The sequence below is a fragment of the Mesocricetus auratus genome, unplaced genomic scaffold (assembly GCF_017639785.1).
Source record: "Mesocricetus auratus isolate SY011 unplaced genomic scaffold, BCM_Maur_2.0 Super-Scaffold_100011, whole genome shotgun sequence".
NCBI classification, from domain to species: Eukaryota; Metazoa; Chordata; class Mammalia; order Rodentia; family Cricetidae; genus Mesocricetus; species Mesocricetus auratus.
In genome coordinates this window covers 27050537-27069882 of record NW_024429195.1, presented here as the reverse complement: position 1 = coordinate 27069882, position 19346 = coordinate 27050537, and positions in this window count along the sequence as shown.

Below are 19346 nucleotides of genomic sequence, written 5' to 3'. Positions count from 1 at the left end.
TGAGCACAGTCTGTGGCTGTTCCAATGACATCAGAGGTCACACAGACAGGATGGTAGGAGTAAGCTGAAGGTCCGAAGACTCAGCTCTAGTCTCAGCTCTACCTGACAATGGTTACTGCTTCCCTGATCTCTCTGTTTCCTTTGCCTTGAATCTGCTATGAGGGTCAAAATACTTGGGGTGTTAACAGTTTATTTTTCTGTATATTCCAGATACTAATATTACATTTTTAGGATCTCCAATATTACAGGCTACTGTTACAATTTTACATGTGCTTGCTTCAAGCTTCTTAGTGGGTACAATCAACAGATAGATATATATATATATATATATCATATTGATCTACTTCATAACAGGGCTATGTTGTCACTGGCTTCTAGGAATTATTGTTAAATGTTTCAAGAAAATTACTAAAATGCAACTATTATTAGAAATTCCATCACATAAATTAATAATGTTAATGAGTGAATACGTACTCAAACCTCATCCTCCCATTGATTTTTCCATACATCTCCTTCATCTATGCACTTATATGTCTGTTGCTGCTGTCAGATGGCAAATACATTCTCCTGCTTGTTTGTTTCTAAGCATACCTGCTCAGTGAAGGCGTTGTCTTAGTTAGGGTTTCTATTGCTGTGATGAAACGCCATGACCAAAAGGAACTTGGGTAAGGAAGAATTTACTTGGCTTACACTTCCATATCATTGTTCATCACTGGAGGATTCCAGGACAGGAACTCAAACAGGGCAGAGACAGAGTTTGTCCCTAGGAAGTGGACCAATGCCACAAACAGGACCAGGACCAGTTGTTAGTGTTATCTAATGAATTTAGTGTTATCTACTAAGTAGAATTTAAGTTCTTATCCACATTTAACAGAGTTCTGACTTCCCAGAATCCCAGAGCTCTGCTGGAAACACCACATGTTCCTCTGGGTAGATTTCTCTGTTTTATGTAATCTTGGCAAGAGAACAAATCCCTAAACCAGGTTTCCGTTGCTTCATCCTGTTATGGAAACCTGGGTAGCAGATATAGTTTCTACCCTACTCTGAAACAGTGCAGAGAGAAGGGCATTAGAAGTCATAACGGAAACACAACTAAATTTCCTTCATGCCAGTGCAAACTTGGAAATGGACAGACTGCGGGCAATGACTGGGAGAGGTTCATACATCCACACTGGGGTGTTCTGAAAGCAAGAACAGTCCAGGGTCAGGACCTGGTTCCTTCTGCCCGCCTCCACAGCAGCCTTGGCTCCTGCTGCTTCTCTACAGGGCCCTCTGCCTTGTTTCCATTCTATAAACTGCCAGGTACTTCAAGAGATCTCACTCTTGCAGTTAGGCAAGGTGATCAAAGACAGCTTGCAGAGAAGCACGGTGATTGACAAGGAAAACATTGCTTACACACTTCACACAAGATAAGCATTATAATCAACAGGGTGTTTGATAGAAAAATCATATGCCAGCTAGACTTCTGTCTTAGGGTTTTTATTGCTACGGAGAGACACCATGATCACAGCTACTCTTATAAAGAAAACATTTAATTGGGGTGTCTCTCTTAGAGATTCAGTTCATTATCATCATGACAGGAAGCAGGGCGGCATGCAAACACACGCAGTACTGCAGCTGAGAGTACTACACTTGCAGGCATCAAAAAGTTGACTGAGACCCTGGGTGGTATCCAGCAAAGGAAACTTCAAAGCCCACCCCCACAGTGACACACTTCCTCCAAAAAGGCCACACCCACTCCAACAAAGCCACACCTCCTAATAGTGTCACTCCCTCTGAGGTAATGGGGGCCAATTACATTCAAACTACCACAATATCCAATGGCTTGAAGGATGAATATTGAAGCACAGAGAGGTTCCATAATCTGATAATGTATTCTGTGTTTCCTTGGATGTAGTTAGTTAACCTCTTTAGGTTGGAGTTGACCTTCTTAGTACCTTCCGTTGGACAGCATTTGTAGATAGGTATTCCTTAAATTGGTTTTATCATTGAATGTCTTATTTTCTCCATGTATAGTAATTGAAAGTTTTGCCGGGTGCAATAGTCTGGGTTGGCGTCTGTGGTCTCTTAGAGTCTGTAGCACATCTGTCCAGGCCCTTCTAGCCTTTGGAGTCTCCATTGAGAATTCAGGTAATATTCTAATAGGTTTGCCTTTAGATGTTACATGCATTTTCCCTTGCGGTTTTCAATATTCTTTTTTTTTTTTTTGTACTGTGCACTTAGTGTTTTGATTATTATGTGCCAAGGGACTTTCTTTTCTGCTCCCATCTATTTGGTGGTCCATATGCTTCTTGAACCTTTATAGGCATATCCTTTTTTAGGATAGGGAAATTTTCCTCTATGATTTTGTTGAAAATATTTTCTGGTCTTGGACCTGTGTTTCTTCTCCTTTTTCTATCCCTATTATTCTTAGGTTTGGTCCTTTCGTGATGTCCCAGATTTCCTGAATGTTTTGTGCCTGGACTTTTTTAGATTTTATATTTTTTGAATGAGTTATCCATTTTTTTCTACCTTGTCTTCAATATCTGAGATTCTCTCTTCCAAGTCTTCAAAGCCATTGGTGAACTGACCTCTGAGGCTTTTGTTTGACTTCTTAGTGTTTTATTTCAGTTTGAATTTTCTTTAGTTATTCGATTTCTACTTTCATGTCTTGAAATGTTTTCATTATTTCATTCAATTGTTTGTGTTTTCATGGTCTTCATTAAAGCGCTTATTCCTATCCTCTTTAAGATCCTTGAACAAATTCACAAAATTGTTATTTTGACATCCTTGTCTTGTATTTCTCAGGGCCTATTGTAATGGAGTTACTGGGCTCTTAAGGAAGCATATTGTCTCGGCTGTTCATGTTTATGTTTTTGTCCTGGGATCTAGGCATCTGGAGTTACAGTGTTTGAAGTGTTTCTTGGTGGAAATGTCTGCTCCTATCTTTGTTGGGGGGGTGGGGTTGTTCCATTCTTTGGTTGTTGTTGCCCACTCTGAATCGCAGTTAAGTGTGATGACCTTGGTGTCCCTGGCAGAGAGTGCTTATGTTGGTCAGTGGGTGCCACATGGAGTTGGGCTAGGAGGGAAGGCTGAGAGGGGGCAGAGAGAAAGAGCTAGGGTGACTGGGGGTCTCATTGAGAGGCTGGGTCCTCAGGATGTGGAGGTAGAGTTGGAGGGCCAAGAATAGTTCTGGAGAGGCCAGAATGGAGGACAGGAAGGATAGAGAAAATCACTGACCAGCATCCCAGCCCCGTGTGGCCACTGGGGGTAGCTGGTAGAAAGTGCTTCGGGGATCAGCAGCTGACCCAAAGGAATGAAGATGAGCTAGAGTGGAAGGCCTAAAAGTGTTGGCAGGAAAGAGCTAAGGGGACCCTGTGTCTGTACCAAGAGCTGGAGCCCCCAGGACTGGAGGTAGCAGAAGACAGGGCATCCCTGGAGGTAGGTTGCAATACAACAAATAAGAAGTCTGTCTGGACCAGGATGGAAGTGCAGGGGCCGCTCCCTGGAAACCTTGAAGGTTGAGGTGGATATGGTGGTACACACTTGTGATTCAGAATTTGAGAGGTTGGGGCAGGGGGTTCAGGAATTCGAAGCAACCTAGGTTGCATAAGACTCTGCCTTAGGAAAAAAAAAACCCTCGAAGGTCAAAACTTCAAGTGAGCCAGTACCAGACTGATGAATGTTCCAGAAAGAGGTGGAAGGATGAAGGTCTTATGCTGCCTTGCTCAGATTCACTTCAATTTTCCTAAATGTAACTACTTAGATTACCCATTATCTCAGCAGCTTAAATGAATTTATAAATACTAATAAATACCCATATCTGCTCTCAATAGAACTTACACTTAAACTAACTTTATTGCCACAAGAATAATGTTACCTTTATCCCATGCTCCCAGTATGTTTCAGCTGTCATAGCTGAGATGCCTACTTATCATATCAGAGTGGACCCAGCTGTTAGGTTCTCCCATCTTCCCCCAGTCCTTACTTGTTACTGGGTGTGGATGGCATAGCCTGCCCTCTACCGGAAACTTCTCCAGCTCAGGGGCTGCCCTGCCATCAGAGTTCTTCCCGTATAACCCAGCCATTTTGGTCACCCACCCTTTTGTACCTTTGCCCTCTAGGCTGCTGCACCTCATTGTAGCATGAAAAATAAAAGACCCAGAGGCAGCTATTGGGATTCAAGCTTCAAGCCGAAGACCAGAGAGCAAAGCAGCCAAGCCAGTAGATCTTACCTCTCCCCAGCTGAAATGGCAATCCTGTCTCCACAAATCCTCAGAGGCAAAAGCTCTCACTTCCTGTCTCCTCCTCCTTTTATTCCTCTCTCTACCCAGCCATATCACTCCTATCTCCACCTCCCGAGTGCTGGGATTAAAGGCATGTGATCCCAGGTGCTAAGATCACCTTTGTGTGAGCTGTTTCTTTTAGGACTGGATCAATTTCATGTAGTCAGTATGGCCCTTGAACTAACAGAGATCCATCTACCTCTTAATCCCGAGTCCTGGGATTAAAGGAATGTGCCACCACTGCAGGCTTCTAAGGCTAAATAGAATGGCTGCTTTGTTATTTTGATCTCCAGTGGCTTTAATAAATCATGAACAATCTATCACCACATCTCATTTCCCTCTCTTCCTCTCTCCTCCTCCCCTCTCCCCACATGGCCCACCTCAGTCTGGTCATATCTACTCTGGACTCTCCCAGATGTTCCAGCCTCTGGTTATGCTCTCCCACACATCTACAATAACTTTCTCCGCCACCGTATCTAGGCGCAGCCATGTCCTTCTTTTTATTTCTTTTTTGCAGTCATATACCATACAAGACCATATGAATTTTGGGTTCTGTGATACAAATGGCTCAAAGGAACAAATCTTTCTCTTCTTAAGTATGCACATTAATGGAAAACCATGGAAAGAAAACCTAAGTATTTTAAAGGTAGACAGAAGCTCATTACAGATTAAAGCTTGGCACATTCCTAGGCTACAAAGAGCTCTTGCAATGCACAAGTAGGAATGTTGGACCCCACACCACCACCCACGAAGTGGACCAAGTACACACTCCCACTAACACAGCCTGCCTTGTTCCCAACTCCATCGGGAATTGAGCATTTTCAAATATTTTGTCTCCTCCCCACAGGTCTGAGAACAGCTGAGTGCTTCTCCAGACCCCACAATCCTGGCCTATGACATCTGTGTCACACAGTTAAGAGCTTTTTGACTGCCTGGTTCCTCCCCAGCCTCACCTTGACATGGAGGGTATCCTTTGTCATAATAGACACCTCAGACATTTACAAAAAGAGCTGAGAGCAGAGGCACAAAAGCTTATTTGTCTCCTAATTTTGCTTCAGAACTAAAGGATCACCCAGAGTAGAATGTGGTCAGTTTTCAGTCCCTAAGCTTACCTGTTGGGGTACCTACAGCATGGAAGAAGCTTTGTAGAGGGAAGAGTTGGGGTTGGGGAGCACAAGGCTTCTAGAGCCTTTGTAAGACTGGCTCAGTTTGGTCTGAAATAACCCAAGAGAAACAAAAGAAATGTTCTGCCCCATGCTATGGTCTAGACAGGTGGTTTGACCATAATTGACAGGGCTAGATTCTTCTGCACATTTCCCCAGGTGCTGCAGGCCAGGAAAACTGAGTTAGTAGATGTAGGTACCTCTGATTAGATAAGGTAGCTTTCAAAGCATTTCAATATGTTCTGGGGATAGGATCCATATTCTGTGACTATCTCCAGGCCCCAGGACACACTGTCCTAGCAAGTTAAGGCCTAACTGGTCCCAGTGATCCTGGTGACCAATATCTCAGAAGTATTATAGCCATACTGCCCACAACCTTCTGATAATTGCATTTCCCTTCCTTTGCTTCATTCACCAGTACAGCACCATGTCCGTTGCTATGTGGTACAAACTAGAGTCTCTTGAAACGGTCCTTGTTCACACTTGCTATATGCCAGATGAGAATTGGAAAAGCGATGAGAGAGTCTGTGGGAGGGCAGAAAGGGAGATCCTTCTACTTGAAGATGCTGTGCGAAGCTAACTAACCAACAGAAGCATCCATACCCCACATGGCCTCCTCGTCTCCCACTCCATCCCATGCGGGTAGCTGAAGTGGTTATGCAATGCTTTTATAATGAGATACTTTTCAGTAGATAAGACATCCATGATAAGCTACTTAAGACTCTTGTCACCATCTAGGGATGTCAATGAGGAGGGAGAAAAGGGAGGGAAGGAAAGAAGCAGGGACACCTGGGAAGACATTTCTGTGAGGGGGTCTGTCTTAGGGTTATCAATGCTGTAATGAAACAGCATGACCAAAATCAAGCTGAGGGGGGAGGAGCTTATTGGGTTTATATTTCCACATATAGTCCATTTTTGAAGGAAATCAGCACAGGAACCTTGAGACAGGAGCTGATGCAGAGGCCGTGGAAAGGTGCTGCTTAATGGCTTGTTCATCATGACTTATTCAGCCTGATTTTTTATAGAACCGAGGACCATCAGCCCAGGGATGGCACCACCCACAATGGACTGGGCCCTCCCACATCAATCACTAATTAAGAAATGCCCTACAGGCTTGCCTGCCTCCAGCTCTATCTTATGGAGGCATTTTCCCATCTGAGGTTCCCTCCTCTCAGATGACTCAGGTTGGCATAAAACTAACCAGCACAGTAGGATGGGTCCCAAATTTACCACTTAGAATACTTCTGTAAAAACCACTTTAGAATTTGTTCTTGGCTTAGAATGTCTTAAAAACAGTTGATGTATCAAATCTGTCCCATTACTGAAGAAGAATGGCAGATTGTAATCATGGCCAAGCACTACTTCTTTAGTGTCCTTCTGGTAAGTTGGTCACAAACATTGGAGTCAAGACGTCTGCAGCTAACCTGAGACTTGGATCAATACTGTCATGTAGAAAAAGAAAGAATCTTAGCATGAGTGAGTGACAGCTTTGTCCAACCCAGTTTTAACGGCAGTGTTGAGACAGCTGACACTAACAACGTCTACAAACTTTATAGGAGCTGATAATGTTGGGAGCTGCATAGGCACTCTCAAAAGCACAGGTGCAACTCGGCTAAAACAGGCTGCTCCGGGGGGAAAGGATGGAAAGGAAAGGACACTTGGTTGGTGAATCACCAGCTTGTCAGATCTGGTGACTCTGACAGCTACAGCCTGAGCGCTCACATCTGGTGCTCCAAGCTGTTGTTCACACATCCCCAGTGAACATAAGACATCCAGATTGGATCCCAGCCCTGGGCTCCACTGGTCTCCCTTTTCTGTGCTACAGGGTGAAAGCATAGGAATTTCAAGTGCTGTTACCTTGGGCATCTGTCCTGCCTGTTGGGTCTCTTGGACACTTTTGGTTACCCACCAAGACCGAAAGCTCTCTTTTTGTTCTTTAATCCGAACTCTGACTTTATTCAGGAATCTCCCTCTTCCCCTTCAGCATGGATAAAACTGTTTCAGAGAAGTGGGTCCTGAATGGTCTAAAAATACACACAGAGAATAGAATGGTTTCTTATTTTTGGTCTACAAGAGAGCCTGTGGCCTACATTGACTTAATATATGAGTCAGCCTTCTCTCCAAACAGGACGAAGCTTCTGCAGCCATCAAATGGTTACAAGGCTGTTAAGTGGGGAGCAATGTAAAACAGTGACATCTAGATACCACAAAATCACAGCCTAGGGCTGGAGGCACAAAGGACAGATCAGTACTACAGAGCCTGCTGCCATTGTATTGGGAAGGCCACCAAAGCACTCACTGTACCCTGGCTTCAGGAGTGATCTCTCTGTGAGAGCCAAGGGCCACCGTTACTAGCCACTTCCCAAGGTGGCCGAGGTTTCCTCTCATCTTCGTGGGACAGGAACTTCATGAGCAACTCCACAGGAGGCAGGCAGTCCAGGTATTCAGCACAGGAGGGAAGAGAGAATGGTCATAGGTAGGGCAAGAAAGGCTGCCCAGGTTAATGTGATCCTGTAATTCACCCCCCCCTCTCTCTCTCTGTCTCTCTGTCTCTCTGTCTCTCTCTCTCTCATTCTCTCCCCCTCTCTGTCTCTCCCTTCTCTCTTCCCTTCTCCTCTCTCTCCTTCCCCCTCCCTCCATCCCTTCCATATATAAGCAAATCAGAACCATGCATCCTCCAGAACCAGCCAAAGGATAAGCTCATTAGATAAAGTCATGGCAAAGCAAACAAAACCTGCATCCCTGGTGGCATTGTTGGGCTAGCAATTCAACCAGTCCTGAAAGCTTGTTTTTGTTTTTGTTCCATCATTTTAAATTTGGTGTTTCTGAGAGTACTTTGCTGATATATTCAAAACCATCACTTTTCTCATCTGTCAAATGAGGCTAAAATATTTTAAAGACATACAGTATTTGAATAAAAGAATTGTAACTAAGTAGGATAATGTGTGAAGCAAGCAAAAGAAACACACACACACACACACACACACACACACACACACACACACACACCATTGGCTCCCTGACTCTTCCCCTCTGGAGATCTCAACAAGTGCATATTTGGTTGTATTTATGCACACTTCAATCATAGGTGCTGTCATTAGCTTAATTAATTTCAAAACATAAAAAACATTCCAGTATCAGAGCTGTAGAGGACTTTAAACCTTTTTTCCATTTTCCACAAGCTTAAAAACCATGGGCTATAAATTCAACAATGTAGAGACTGTCCCATTGTTTTCTTTGTGACCCACAAAGCATGTAAAAAGAAAATGTTCAGGCTGCTGATAAACCTAATGGCGACTGACTACCATACTCGCTTGTGGGTCTCATTCCATCGGAAATCTGTTGGTTGGACTACACATAACTGTCAGAACAGTTGCTCAACAATGAACAGGAAACGTTGCAATCCCCAAAGGGAATTCAGAATCCTTCTCCACCGGCACCCGTCTGTGCTCTTTCTAACCAGTCTTTCCATGGGTCGTAGTGCTGAGCTGCTGGGTTCCATCCATCTGAGCTGTGCCGCAACCATTCCTCACTTAGGAGAGAGAAGCTCACAATTCCACGGTTCTTCCTCTTTTATCTTGTACTTGTCCGCTGAAAAGGTTGTTTGAAAGAGGAAACCAGCCAGATACCAGCTTTGCTGTTTTGCTGATGTCTTGGTTATTTGCCTCTGCCTTATTCCCTGATTTTCAGTAGGTGACAACTTCAGAAGCCAGGGCTGGCAGGAGCCCTGAACTTTGGACATTGTTGGTAACTTCTTTGTGTTCCCTAAACTAGGGGACATACACACAACCATCCCCACATCCTCTTGTTTTTCCTGCCAAACCCAGGGGTGGTGGAAGAGGGTGATTATCAGGGTCAATTGCTCCCCAGCTGCTATGATGACAGCAAGGCTTGGAACCCAAAGTGCCTTCTCTCTGGAGAGCAATTTGCTCTCGGAAGGCCCCTCCCCACAACAGACGACTCCAGCTGCCCTTCCCAGCCAGGACATTATTCCTTTCAGTTCTAAGTAGAGTTATTCGGTGTAATGAGCAGGTTGACTATTTCTAAACAGTCACTTTATCTCTGCAAACCTCAAAGCAAGCCTGAGTGCAACATAGCAGATTACCAGAGAAAATCATCAGGGACACACGGACACATGCTTGTCTTTTAACATTTTCCTCCCTGGTGAAGTTATCAGACCTTCCTCCCGTGTTTCCTGTGTTTTGTAGAAAACCTGGGGACCGGCCTAAAGCTCCTGGCTAGCTGTAGGTGTTTTCCGATTCTCTTTGAAATCAAATGGACTCTGCCTACAGGAAGTCTCCTACTAGCTGTTTATACCAACCTCTTCAAATTCCTTGCTCAAGCCCAAAGCATTTCCTCCTTGGAGAGGCTGTGAGAAAGAGAGTCATGTTAATGAGGTACGCCATCCACTGCTGTGAGCAGCGCTGCTAGCCTCGTTTCCTTGTTATTTGTTTGTTGGGGGGGGGTATGCTCTTTTATTTTCTATCTTTTATTTCTCTGCCCTTTTATTCTTTGTTTCATACATTTTTATAACAAATTTTATGACAAATTCATCAGTTTCATGCCCAGTCCCCTTTCTCATTCCCCTCCCCCTCCTACCTTGGTGTCTTGTTTTCTGTGTGTGACCCACTGAGTTGTTTGCGCAGGGGGGTTTTGAGGTTATCCACAGGAGCAGGAGCAGTTTACCAAAGGCTACACCAACGAAGAATGACCTCCCCTCTCCTGGGGATTACTAACTAATCATCCCTTGGGGAGTCATGGGGACTCATGAGTCCCTCCCTAGAAGCTGTAGATCCTGGACCACAAGCAGATCCTTTGCTGTTTTCATCAGATCTGCTGTCCCTGCTTGCAAGGGACCCCTCACCAGCAGGCCTGCTGACTGTTGACATCCCCTCACAGAACAGGGTGTTAGGAGAGTCAGTTATTGGACACTTAGCCTGAGATTCCACACTTCCTCCCAGGCATTTGTCTGCAATTCTTCTCTAACCGTGTATGACCTCAGGGTCTTGGTGGGTGCTGGAGCACGTGCTTGAGGGGAGGTTAATGGAAGGGGGCACCTGTGAGTCTGTAAGGACACCATCGTTGGTGCTGAGTAACGACTTTCCATTGCCGCTGCTTTGGGGGCCCCTATGCTCTGTAAACAGGCTCAATAAAAACAGTTGGTTACCTGGAGGAAATTTTGGTTTGTCCTTGGGAATATATGACGAAGGGACAGTTTACATCTCCCTGGATGGAAAAGGAATTCTTACCTCATTCAGACAGGAGACAATGAATGTTGATGAGTATGTTCTTGTCCAGATCATGTGCAGATAAGGACAGCTGTAGTGAGTCCGTTGCCTGTGGTTTTTAGGCCATAAACAAATGTATTGTCTAGACATAAGATGGGAAAATCGGAAAGGCTTCTATTAGTCCTCAGCTAATTTGGAGCACACACTAATCTCATTGTATATATTTCTTTAGAAACACTGAATAACACTAGAAGAACATTTTGTTACAAAGCGCTTGGGAATCTGTGTTTTTTGTCTTCTTTTATAGTAATCACTTCACAGAAGTATTAGAAAGTTTGTATACTCGATGGTGGTATTTTTGAGTCCCTGGTAGTGGGTTTCTCCGCCAATGCAGTAAGCCAAATCGAGACAAATTAAAAGTAAAGGACCGGGTTTGATCTGAGCAAAGCACTCCTGGGTGACCTGGGAGTGGGGGTGGGGAAGGAGAGAAATCCCATGGCAGGTCTATGGACCAAAGCTTAAATACTCCATAGGCGTGGTCGGGGCAGGAGCTGCTGCTTGGTGGGCTTTCTGAGGGGCAGGGTTTGGAGAGAGCTCTGAGGCAAAGTTTCCAGTGGAACAGATAGGTCATCCACAAGCCTCCGTTTGTAATGAATTTCACAAACTCATGATACCAAAGGAAAGTCATGTCTGTTCTTAGCTTGAACACAAACAGAATATTAATAAAAAATGTTTGTCTGACATTCTGTAACACACTATTGATAATAATTCTGAAAATTAGCTAACTCACAATGGCAGTATGCCTACAACTATTCTTCACACTGATTTTTTTAATAATGTGAAATTAAATTGAGATTAGTTTTGCAATAATGTTGCTTATACTCTCCAGTTATGAAAGGTATATAAAAAAGAAACAATTGTATCTTTTTAGTGAATTATTAGTGCCGGTAATCTTTTTCTAGAGGCTTTCTAATGGAAACACGAAACTCATTTAAACTTATCGCTGTAGAAAACTTATCACTGTAGATACAACTTTGTCGGAACTTAATATTTGTCACTCTAGTCTATCAAGCATTTTCAAAAGGCATGGAACAGGAGACACTGCTTCCTATTAGAGTGCGGTGGCTATGTGTCTGAGCCCTGGAACCCTGGACTTCATCCTAATAGGCAGTGGTCCCAACTCTCGACTCAGTTGCCTCATCTGCAAAACAGACAAGGCGCAGAGCGTTCTTTGCTCCTTTTAACTCTTAGATATTTATGAGTGGCAAAACACTGAGCGAGAGCCGGGCGTTGGTGGCGCACGCCTTTAATCCCAGCACTCGGGAGGCAGAGGCAGGAGGATCTCTGTGAGTTCGAGACCAGCCTGGACTACCAAGCGAGTTCCAGGACAGCCTCCAAAACCACAGAGAAACCCTGTCTCGAAAAACCAAAAAAACACTGAGCGAGAACTTACAAAGAAAGTTTCATTTTGGCTCATGTGTTTTGTTTGTGGTCAGCTCATGGTTGCTTGGGCTCCTTGCTTTGTGGCCTGGAGTGCGTCATGGTGAGGCGTTCACAGTGGAACAAAGCTCTCGTATCACAGCTGGGGTGTAAAAACAGAAGAAGGGACCAGGATCCTCAATCTGCTTCAAGAGCTTGTCCTCGAAAAACTAACCCTCCTCTGAGGTCCACCTTCCGATAGTGCACAGCTGGACCCACATAGCAAATTCGTTTTCCCCTGAACATCAGTTGTCTAACAATGTACCAGCCCCAAATACTTCTCGTCAGTGCAGCCTCAGTGAGCCCGTTTCTAACAGTTATCCACCTCCAGAGAGTCTGATTGCCATCTAGTCAAATAAGAGTTCCTTCCTGTCTCAGATTTGCATTAGTAAGGTGATGAAGCCAAGCATCCCTTCCGTGGGCTGAGCTTGAAAGGTCCAGAGTGCTGGCCCACTCTTAGTTCTGAGTCTTCCTCAAAGTCTTGTTTATTGTTTCCTATTTATGCCATCGAGCAGTCATCATGATTGTTCATTAAGATTATAGTTTGTGCTGTTTTAATCAAATGTAGGTTACTAGCATTTATAATCATAAGTCAGTACAATAGCTATCTTCACAGGATATGATCATAATGGACTATGATGAAACTAGTACGATAGTACGATATTTTCAACATAAGTAGATTACATAAGGATAAACAAAACTAAGGGAAAATGGGGAGAGTAATGGTAGTTGAAACAGAAGAAGAAATAGAAGTTTGTTAAAGTTTTGCTCAAATAACGATGGGCTTCAAATAGTGTGAGATTTAAGTCTTTACTGAGAAGGGATAAAATCACCTTTTTAAGAAACACGGTTGATTGTCATGGTATACACCTATAATATCAGAACTTGGGAGACTGGAACAGGAAGATTGCACATCTGGGGATGTATGGGATACTGCCTCCATGACCCCACTCTACTCATCACTCTCCCCATCTCCCAAATTAAAGGACTCTCGGCCAACGTGGAGTCCTCGGCAGAGTGAGGGTGAATGCATTTCATCTGTCACTCACTGCGGATTGTGTCCTCCACCCAAAGCCATCGGCGACCATGTCCCATCTCTGGAGGCATCACCTCTTTGCTGATTCCCATTCGCGTTCAAAGATGGACTAATGGTGTTCTCTTTGCCTCTGTTCTCCCACCCACATTTGTTCTTTCTTGGCAGCTCAGAAAATCTTGGCACTCCTCATACAGCCACCAACAGATGCTCCTTGCCAAAAGGGTTCTGACACCAGCGCTGTTGCCAATGGTCCTAACTCTCTGCAGCTGTTTCCTGTTTCTTCCTGAGCAGTGAGACACCCACAGAGAGTGGGGTGATCTTGGCCCCAGGAAGCATCCCTCTGTGTGCCTCTGAGCTCTCTGGCAGCCCTTTAATAGCCAGTGTGTATCACCAAATGTGAGCACGTGGCTGTGCTACTAAGTATAGGACTTCACAATGTAAGCTAACCAACCATCACAGCTTGCTGGGTGCCTTGGGACAGGATCAAGTCTTCCTAACGGATGCTGTAAGTCTCTAGTCAAAACAGGCCCATAGAGACCGCAGAGACTTCTCAGTAAAGTTCTTTCTTATGAACAAAAGGACTTAGCTCAATCTCCAGTTCCTATTTATGTCAGGTGTAGCAGTGTGCCTGTGATTCCTGTGGTGGGGTACTGAAGACAGGCAGATCTCAGGAGCTCACTAGTCACCTAGCCTAGCCTAATCGCTGAATCCCAGGCCAGGGAGAGACCCTGTCTCAAGGTAGACTTTGGTCTCCATATACATATCCATGCATCCTCGCATATATGAACACACACTTACCTTCCTTCCACACAAAGAGAAGCAACCACAAAGTGAAGTCACCCATCTACAATGCCCAGGGCTGTTGAGTCTACGTAGGTATGAGCCAAGTGTTCTATCCATGTCCTATGAGTTGCTAAGCCAGCCTTGTATTTCTTCCTGAGTTTTATCTACATTGCATACAATACCTCAAAACAAACACATCTCACTACTATAGTGCATTAGTGTGCATTTTATATGTAATTCTCCTCAGTGCTTACTGCCGTGCATTTATTTAACACAATAATAATAGACCAGCATGTATTTCTTTCTGGATAAAACCGAGTATTTCCATTTAAACAGTGTGTTGTACAGATGTGCTTGTGAGGATTTTGATTGTAAGAAATTTCTCAGTTCTGAACAATTTCTTCTTTAGTCTTAAATCACCAGGTTGGGAATGAGGAGAGTGTGGTGAGGGAGGAACTGAGAATTAAAACATAAAAACTGGTTTGTGTGTGTGTGTGTGTGTGTGTGTGTGTGTGTGTGTGTGTGTGTGTGTGTTGCCACTCACCAGAGATGACACAGAGAATAACAAGTTTGTGGAGAAGGTATCGAAGTTCATATGGATAGGGTGAATTAGAAATATCCACGGGACATCTGGAAACATGCAGAGTTCAGCTAAGGGGTCAAGCACATTTGCCTTGTGATCAATTCATGGAGAAGAGAAACCCTCAAAGGAAACAGGAAAGGAATGGCCAAAAAGGCAGGAAAAAGCAAAAGAAACTACAAATCCCTAGAATCAAGGGCAGGAAGTATTTTCAAACGCAAAGGCTACAGAAAAATCAAGTAAGAAACTGGCTTCTCGTTAACTTGAGCACCATGGGGTTGGAGTCAACCGGAACTCTGGAAACACACCAGGGACACCAACATGTGGTATCAGTGTTGCTTTAAGATCCCTGATCTTTTCTTTGCTCCTGGTGCCTCCACCATTTGTAGCTGCTCTGTGATTCATCTAAGAGCTCTCTGCTCTTTGAAAGCAGAAGAGGAAAGAGAACAGGGTGTGGGGTACAACTCACAGTTCTGTGACCAATACCATACCATTCAAGTGGCTCCCAATTCTGCCTGTTGACTGGAACTTGCCAGTGGAAGCATATTAAGCTAAGGCATCATAATTTTAAAAATGTAGTTGCTATGAACTTCTAACTTACTTCTAACTTGATGAGCTGACATTATGAAATTTAATCCTTACCTCCTAACAATTGTGATGGTAGGGGGAAAAGTTGAGATGGAGGACTTCACATTTTAATGCTTTACAGCCTTTAATATAGCCTTCATGTCAGACCATACCACCTAAACACAAGCAATAACAAGAACAGCACAATAGAAGGGTAATGTCATGGCTTTGCTGGTTTTAAATGATTTCAAATTCCTTGTGAAGGAAGCACATGTCGTTGCAAAGACTTCTACATCAATGATGGTTGACTTATTTCTAGAGTCTAGTTCATCACCCTGAGCTGACCAAGTGTGTAAGAGGCTAGGTAAATAGGCTAGGTATGTAATATTTTTATACAAACACACACACACACACACACACAGACACACACACACATAATCCTTCTAAACATGAGGTTTAGTTAAATAGGATTTGCTTACAGGGCAGAAGAATGTCACATTATGACTCATGTCCTACCTACATTTTCCTGTTGGAACTTTTCTCCTAACAGATGAATGATCTAATTTTATATTGGATCAACGCCACAGTTTGATGGAGTTATAGCTTCAAATGGGCATAGTTGACTGTTGTATATTTAAATGTTCTTCAGGACTGTGCAATCATCTTGTTCCTTTCAGAAAAAGTTAAAGCTATGAAGGAAAAGGCTAATGACCTCATTACTAATGTATTTAAGCCATATTTCATCTGGAGGCAAACAGAAGTTCCCAAAGATCCAGAAATGTCAAAACATAAACTAAAGGGAAAAAGAACTCGTACTGTTTTCAGGCAATATCCTAAACCAGGTTCCCAAACACCTGGTCTGCTTGCCCTTAGAAATGGATTGAGTGACCATCAGAAGCCAGCCTGGGCTCAGTCCAAACAAATATGTCAGGTAATCTAATGTTCAAACAAATATGTCAGATAATCTAGTGTTCTTTTTTTTTTTTAAGATTTGTTTATTTATTATGTGTATAGTATTCTGCCTGCATGCATGACTTCAGCCAAAAGAGGGCACCAGATCTCATGACAGATGGTTGTGAGCCACCATGTGGTTACTGGAATTGAACTCAGAACCTCTGGAAGAGCAGTCAGTGCTCTTAACCTCTGAGCCATCTCTCCAACCCATAATTTAATATTCAAGTAACATCTGATTATTTTACAGAATGAACTTGCAAAGCTGATATACCACACACAGGGAACCCAAAACTGCAAAATAACTATTATAAACAATTATTTAGTCAAAACAATCAGGTGTTTTACTTCCAAAGGCTACAATTTTGTGAAGTCAAATATTTATGAGCCCTACTTTGTATCTTGTGCTGTACCATGGGCTCAGCATACATACATACATACATACATACATGTATATATACCTGTGAAGTAGAACCCCCTATTAGCAAGAGTTGTAAGATAGGGCTTCGGAACACAGACATGAAGACAGACAGCTTGCACTGAAATCCTGACCACTTAAATAGCTTAGCTGTGTGTCCCTGGAAAAGCCACTTTGTTCCTGTTCATCTCTGCTCATCTGTAAAATGGAGGGGCTCTGCTTAGCTAACGGTCCCTGAGAAGGGCATTCTCAGAATGGCAAAGAAAGTCATTCAAGAAGAACAAATAATAATAGACCCTAAATACTGAAAGGCAGGAGTATCAGGGACCCTTTTAGAGACCACAAGTCACTGACATGCTATCTTAAAATAATGCTGCTTGCTGGGCGGTGGTAGCACATGCCTTTAATCCCAGCACTCGGGAGGCAGAGGCAGGCAGATCTCTGTGAGTTCGAGGCCAGGCTGGACAGACAGCCTCCAAAACAATACAGAGAAACCCTGTCTCGTAAAACCAAAAAAATAAAAAATAATGCTGCTTTACTTGATGAAGAATGGTGCTCACATGATCCCACATTATGACCTTGGCTACCCAATGACACTTCACTAAAAGTCAACATCATCTGATAGTCTCCCATTTCTGCTGAAGTTGCAGCTTCCAAACCCACATTGGCTTCTCTCTTTGCAACTTTAGGAGGGGGAGAAATAAAATCATTGTTACATCATGAATTATTTGTACAACCAGGTGATGGATGATATAGGTTCAGCATCCCTAGGTTAGGAATAATGGAGTCACCAAGACTGTGTAACAACATATTTTATAGAAGTCAGTCAAGCTTTAAGACCACTGTCCATGTTCCTTATAATGAAGGTTAGTGCTAATCTTCCTTGCCTACGCACTGGGTTAAATTAAACCTTGTCATGTTTCTGCACCACTGAGCCCTACTATGTGAGTTATGGGCCAAGAAAACAGAACTTGAATGTGACTACCCAATGACAGACAGCAGCTGCCTCTCTTTCTAGCTGTGAAGATAGCAAAGCAATCAAATGAGAGATGTTCAAACCCGCGTAGTAAAAGATAGTGTCTTAGTTAAGATTATCATTACTGTGATGACACACCATGACCAAAGTGACTTGGGAAGGAAAGAGTTTAGTCTGCTTATGCTTCCATACCACAGTTCTATATCATCAAAGAAAGTCAGGACAGGAACTCAAGCAGGGCAGGAACCCAGAGGCAGGAGCTGATGCAGAAGCCAGGGGGAGGCACTGCGTACTGCCTTGTTCCCCAAGGCTTGCTCACCCTGCTTTTTTATAGAACCCAAGACCACAAGTCCAGGAATGGCTCCACCCACCATGGGCTGGGCCCCTCCCCCATCAATCACCAACTAAGAAAATGCCCTACAGACTTGCCTACAGCTGGGATCTTGTCTAGGCATTTTCTCAGGTAAGGTATCCTCTTCTCTGATGATTCTAGTTTGTGTCAAGTTGATATAAAACTAGCCAAGACATGCTTGGTAGAAAACAGATCCCTGTCTTGCCAGGCGGTGGTGGCGCATGCCTTTAATCCCAGCACTCGGGAGGCAGAGGCAGGCGGATCTCTGTGAGTTCGAGGCCAGGCTGGACAGACAGCCTCCAAAACAATACAGAGAAACCCTGTCTTGTAAAAAACCAAAAAAAAAAAAAAAAAAAAAAAAAAGAAAAGAAAAGAAAATGAATCCCCGTCTTTAAGATAATGAGGTATATCTATGAATGGAATCTCTGTCAACAAGCTGTATGGTTACGAATCTTGGTTCTACAATTTACTAGCTTTGCAAATGGGAAAATCACAAGTCCTCTATGTTTTGTAACACACATATTTGTAAGGCAGGTAGCAAATGCTGGCTTCTGATTATCAACACAGCACTGGAGGAAATGCTGACCAAGAGACAGGTGGCAAATGCTGGCTCCTGATCAATACAGCACTGGAATAGATGTTGGCCATGAGACAGTTAGCAAATGCTGGCTCGTGATCATCAATACAGCACTGGAGAAGATGTTGGCCATGGGGAAGGGCTATGGCAGGGAAGAAGGAGAATGCACTTTTCAGTTAAGACCTAAAATTGCTCTTAACATTTAAAAAGTTGTGATGTTAAGTATGTTTCAAGATGAAGTTGTAACCAAACGTCACAAAATGTGAATGAAGAATGGCTTGGAAACACTTTCAGGAAAGCACTTCTTTTTAAATAATTACCCTGCCCACCACACAGAAGGAAATCCATCCTGCTTTTCTGATTCCATCCAATTCTGGGAATCTGCAAGCTTCTAACAGTGCACACAGCAGACTGGGCACCCAGAGCTACATGAGACTGGTTGTATCTAGAAGTTCTGACCTTCAGACTCTGTGAGGGAATCAAACGCAGGGACTGTAACATTCAGACTACCGAGTTTCACTCTAGAGTTTCTGATTCAGTTTTGTCTGGAATGTAATCTGGGGGTTGTATCTTTACCTAGATCACTGTCTATGCCGATGCTGCCAAAAAGAAGATCACAACAGGAAGTGGCAGGAGTTTGTATTTAAAGATGAATTCTGTTCAGAAGAAGTTCTGCAGTTTATAAATAGGAAGATCTTGGGATCAGAAATCTAGTGAAAAGGAGCAAAAAGCTTTTCTAACAGGCTGAGTATATTTTAATGGATTGAAGTGATGGGGATAATGTTCAGGGGGACAAATGAACTAGCAACTTATATTTTATTTGTTGTCTGAATCTTTAGACCCATTTTGCATTGTGTGGGCATTACAGTTCCCACACAATCCTTTTGTCCTACACAAGGCTAGCTTTACTTATTCATAATGTGCCTGGGTCCCAATGCTATTGGTTTTGCAAGCTCTGTTCTAGGTATTTC